A 5,930-nucleotide genomic window follows, 5' to 3' on the forward strand; every position below is an offset into this window, starting at 1 on the left:
TTGTGTTTTCCGGCCGCTGTCTGTCTCCCTGTAGTCCGGACTGCACAGGGCACCTGCTGGTGAAGGGATGACTATCAGAGGCCGTCGATCAAACCTCTCTTTTTTCAAGCTCAGAATGTAGGTCATAATTACAGAACGCCATATATGCCCTCGTATGTAAAATCATGGCGTGAAAAATCAACTACGATAAGACACAAACAATCTATAGGGGAAAACTTTACACGGACAAAATGTATAGCAAATAAACATCAAAACAGGGTGATGACACAGTCATACATATATCTATTTAATTTATATCTATCTATCTATATATATAGAGATATATAGTGAGAGAGAGAGAGATCTATAATTGTGATTGAGTCATTACGTTTATATGTATATATATATATATATCTATATGTGTGTGTGTGTGTGTATGTGTGTGTGTGTGTGTGTGTGTAGTAGTAGTAGTAGTAGTAGTAGTAGTAGTAGTAGTAGTAGTAGTAGCAGACGCAAGTTTTCCTTTTACATTCAATAGTTTATCATTGCAAATCTAAAAATATATATTCTATCTTGTTTATATTTTACCTCAGTAGTTTGTGTGCCCAGATTTCTGAGTATCCACCATAGAACTCCAGCTGATTCCTCATTACTTGTACACTGTTTTAAGGTGTGCCATAAAATTATGATAATGGTAATGACGACATTGATTATGACGAGAAGGGGGAGGACAATGACGTTCATGATGATGATAATGATGGTGTTGACTGTGGTGGTGGTAGTGGTGATGGTATGGATGGTGGATGTGGTGATGTTAGTAGTGGTTGAGGTGACGACAACGATGACGATGGTAATAACGATGTCAACAGCGAAGGTGATCAAGTTCATGATTGTCATTGTAGCACATTGTTAATTACCGTTGCTACTGTTATTATTTAGCCAATATCGTGGTTGATAACATGTCCTTTTTTTCTTTACAGGTACATCAACACTTTGCAGTGGGGTGGTGGTCCTGTGGCTTACAACTTACATCATTCATTCTTTACTACCGACCATCAAGTTACAATGAAGATACTTGCTGAAAACCGAGCAGAGGTTACAACTTATTATCATTATCTTTTAAAGTCAAAATCATGCGAGGAATGAAAGGAATGTTGGAGGTCTCCGTTGAGAGGACTGTTGATTTAAGTGCGTGCGGGTGTGTGTGTATGTGTGTGTGTGTGTGTGTGTGTGTGTGTGTGTGCGCGCGCGCGTGTTGTGTTGTGTTTTTGTGCTGTATTTTATAAATCAATGAACAATTGTGAAAAAGAAGAGTTTCCAAACAAATATAACAGAAAAGTTGTATCACAACACAACATCTTAATTTGGTCCCATTTTTACGCTACCAAAGAACATTTTGAAGACATTTTCGTCATTCTTATGCAGAACGCGTTCATTTTGTTTTGTTTTCTTGTTTTTTTTCCCGATATTTTTTCCCCCAATATTTGTCTGGAAGGATCAGACCAAGGTCTCTGTGTTAGACACTTTGTCACATTTTTCTTGTTAGTTGCAATTCCGAGGTTGAATTTGAGGTTGGTACATTCTAATCATCTTTCTAATGTGACAGGCAACAAATACACCATTGCAAGTGTCCATTTCAATGTAATCATCGTCGACGTCTTCGCTATCGTTGTCATCGTTATCATGATCGTCGTTGTGGTCGTCCCATTAGTTTGCTCGTCTTTTTTTCACTATCATTTTCATCTGAACCAACCCTAATAATAAAAAAAGAATAATAATAAAAAGAAGAAGAAGATGATGAAGAAGAAGAAGAAGACGAAGAAGAAGAAGAAGAAGAAGAAAGTATTTCAAACAAAAATAGTGGGGACTCCAAATGCTTTCTTGCAATATGCGAGAAAGTGTGGGACAAAGACCTCCAGGTAGGGGTTTCGTTCAGTGCTGTCATTTTCTGGAGAAGTGCCACCAGTCCCACAGATGTGAAAAACTATTTAGCCATTCAGATTTGATTTTTGTTTTCGTTCGCTGGGGTCAGAACATCTGTATTGTAAGCTATTTTCTGTCCGACCATTACTACAACTAAATCTTTAAACTATTATCTATTTATTTATTTATTTACGCTTATAGTTGACGTCATCAAGTTTTTGCGCCTTATGCATATAATTATTATTAGTAGTAAATATTTTTTTTCCATTCTATTTATCTATTATCTATTTAACCCCCCCCCCTTTTTTTTCTCAAGGCCTGACTAAGCGCGTTGGGTTACGCTGCTGGTCAGGCATCTGCTTGGCAGATGTGGTGTAGAATATATGGATTTGTCCGAACGCAGTGATGCCTCCTTGAGCTACTGAAACTGAAACTAAACTAAGCCAAAAAATGTAGCATCACTTTTTATATGGTTAGACTTCGTCCTCACAAGAACTGAGTATGGTCAATAATTGACTTGGTATTAGTTCAATCACATTGACATAAAAATTATTTATGTGCTGATATTCTTGATCATGTGTTCACATACCAAAGTCTTTATCACGATTGAGTGTGCTGATATTGATGAACGCATACAGAACAGCATGTTCTTCTGTACGCCAGCATCAAACGTTCAAATTAAGTTGCAAAAATAATGAAAGAAACACTGGTTTCATCTTAAACATATGAATGAACTTTTCGGTTTTAACTTCTAAATTGTATCTATGCAACTCACCATGTATCATGCTAACTATTTTACACAGACCTACAATCACACCTGATGTCTGAAACATGTACTTAATTGTTTTTTCAGTAATAAGAAAAAGGGAAACCCACTTTGCTAAAATTTGACATCTAACCCACTCTGTGTGTGTGTGTGTGTGTGTGTGTGTGTGTGTGTGATAGCCGAAAAGTGCGCTCCTGTGCCGAGTACACGATACCAAGCCCAGTGAAAGAATCATATTTGACACCAAAGTGAATGTCACAGAGTCACCCGTGCCAATCGTGACCTGCCCGTCGCAGCACGTGACACATGTCCAGCTGGCCTGTGACGTTGACAGTCTGTGCGCGGAGAAAGTGGAGAGCAGTGAAAGGTCACAAACTGTGATGTGCAAAGCTGATGCAGCCCACGTCACTCCTTACTTCAGATGTATGATGACTGGTGAATACGTGTCGTACAGTCTGGTGTGTAACTGGCGTCAGGACTGTTCTGATAACAGTGATGAATCGTTTTGCCAGTTCCCGATTTGTGCAGAGAACAACTATAACTGTGGCCATGGACAGGTCTTTGTCTGTCTGTCTATCTTCATGTCTGTCTTTCTCTTATTCTTTCCATTTCTTATCTTACCGCTCACCTTATGACGGGCGTAACGTCCAAGGCGTTAAAGAGTTTGACTTTCAATCTGAGGGTCACAGTTTCGAATCCCGGTCACAGTGCCTGGTGGGTAAAGGTTGGGGATTTTCCCGCGATTTACCAGGTCAACAGATGTGCAGACCTGCTTGTGACTGAATCCCCGTCATGTGCATACGCATGCAGAACATCAAATACACACGTTAAAGATCCCGAAATGCATGTCAGTGTTCAGGGGTTATGGAAACAAAAAAATAAGTGGCATGCAGCCCCCCTCCTTCCCGAATACATAGTATGACTGCCTAAATGGCGGGGTTAAAATGGTCAGACACATAAAAGCCCACTCAAACAAACAAGTGAATGCGCAGATGTCGCAGCCCACGAGAAGAAAAGAAAAAAACAACCCACTAAGCTTATGACTTTACTTGTTTATTCTGTAAAAAAAAAAAAAAAATTGCATGTAATTGCTTTTTTTCAGTGTATACATTCCACGCAAGTGTGTGACAATTTATCCAACTGCATGAGAGAAGAGGATGAAATATTCTGTCTTGCTAATAAAATGGTCAAACCTGACACCTTTGATTTATACCCACCAGCACTCATCAACTTTGACAAACCTGGAAGTTTCTCTTTAGTCTCTCTTCCTGGAAACACAAGCCAGTGCCCAGGTACTCACTACCAGTGCCCTGGAAATGGCTACTGTCTGCCTGTATACACCAGGTGTAATGGCATGATTGACTGTCCAGCACATGATGATGAAGCTTGGTGTGACGAATTCACATGTGAAGGGTTGTACCGATGTCGAGGAAAGGATCGACAAATATGTCTGCACGTAGACCACCTGTGTGACGGTTGGCCTCACTGTCCACAGCATGACGATGAACTGATGTGTGGACTGACTGACTCCTGTCCTGATCAGTGTGTCTGTTATGGAGCGTCGTTCACTGAACTGTTCGTCTTCCAGCCTGACACTGTGCCAAAGATACGTTATCTGGAAGGCAGGGGGAGTGGACTGACCTTGGATGCCATCACAGGTCAGACGATGCTAATTCATCTTGGTGCTGGAGCGTGTGGCTGGAGATATTTGAATAATGTGAGTCTCCCTAATCTTCACGTATTAGATATTAGTGATAACCTAATACAATATATAGAATTTGATAACTTTTCACAGTTATTCAACCTCAAGGAACTGCATCTTTCTGGTAACACATTGATTTCTGGGATTTCCGCTCACAGTGTACGTCTAGAATCCCTGGTTTTGTTGAATCTTTCACTAGCTTCAGACACCAGTTATATCTTACATACATTCTCAGACATCATGCCTCAGGTTGAAATTATAAACTTTTCCCACAGTGGATTAAAGTCTCTTCAAGGTAGAGGACTGTTCAGTAACCTAAAGATTTTGGATTTGCAAGGTTGCCCTGTACCCGATATAGGCCGTGACTTTTTGAAAGGAATGGATAAGCTGCAGCAGTTGTTTGCTGACAACTTCAAGTTTTGTTGTCCTGATGCACTACCTGACAGTTTTGATGGAATATGCAATGCTCCAGAAGACGAACTCTCCTCTTGTGACAATCTACTGAAATCTGGCTCTTACCGAGTTGCTGTTGCCATCTTTATCATGACTGCTTTGTTTGGAAATCTTTGCAGCATTGTGTATCGTAGCTTGTCCTTATCTAAATCCAAAGTTGGTTATGCAGTGTTTGTTATACATTTGTCTGTCTCTGACTTTTTCATGGGTGTTTACTTGATGATAATTGCTGTGGCTGACCGTGTATACTATGGTACCTATCTGTGGAATGAATCCTACTGGAAAGAAAGCACAACATGTAAAATTTCTGGATTCCTTTCCCTTTTGTCTTGTGAAGTATCATCGTTTCTCATTTGCCTAATCACCCTGGATCGCTTTCTGGTCATGCGCTTTCCTTTCAGTCACCTTCGTTTTGGAACCACCTCAGCTCACGTGGCCTGCGCTATCAGCTGGGGACTAGGGATGATCCTGGCCTCAATCCCTTTGCTCCCTGCGACGTCCCACTGGGAATTTTACCACCAGACAGGCATGTGCATGCCTCTGCCTATCACTAGAAGATACTTTCCTGGTAGCTTTTATTCCTTTTGCATTATGATCGTATTGAACATGATCATATTCATATGCATTGCTACAGGCCAGGCTCTTATATACTGGTCAGTCAGAGCCAATACTATACCAGGTCATGGATCAAAGAACAAGGACAACAGTGTTATCAGAGACAAAAGCCGATCTAAAGATGTCATCATTGCTCGTCGCCTTCTGATCATTGCCATGTCAGACTTTTTGTGCTGGTTTCCCATTGGTGTCTGTGGACTCCTGGCAAAGCTGGATGTGCCTGTTCCTGGAGAGATCAACATAGCATTGACTATTTTTGTACTACCGTTTAACTCAGCTGTAAACCCTTTCCTATATACATTCACTGTTATACAAGAAAAACGTAGAAAAGAGAGAGAAAGAATTCTGCAAAAGATTATTGCTGAACGAGTCAAAGAATCGAATCGTTTCATGAATCGCTGATGCCAAATTACTGAACATTTGGTTTCTGCAAGTTATATAACTCTAGTCAGGACTGCAGAAACAACAACAATGACGACGACGACAACAACA

At 40.4% G+C, this 5,930-nt stretch overlaps 1 long non-coding RNA gene across 1 annotated transcript; it reads left to right on the forward strand.

Moving 5' to 3' along the window:
• The first annotated feature begins 968 nt into the window (after positions 1–968).
• On the forward strand, positions 969–4,920 carry LOC143288076 (uncharacterized). The gene is made up of 3 exons (XR_013056030.1): positions 969–1,074; positions 2,848–3,225; positions 3,771–4,920. It is a non-coding gene; the product is annotated as an uncharacterized LOC143288076 (long non-coding RNA).
• Positions 4,921–5,930: the final 1,010 nt, after the last annotated feature.

This window comes from Babylonia areolata, chromosome 12 (genome assembly GCF_041734735.1).
Source record: "Babylonia areolata isolate BAREFJ2019XMU chromosome 12, ASM4173473v1, whole genome shotgun sequence".
Classification (NCBI taxonomy): Eukaryota; Metazoa; Mollusca; class Gastropoda; order Neogastropoda; family Buccinidae; genus Babylonia; species Babylonia areolata.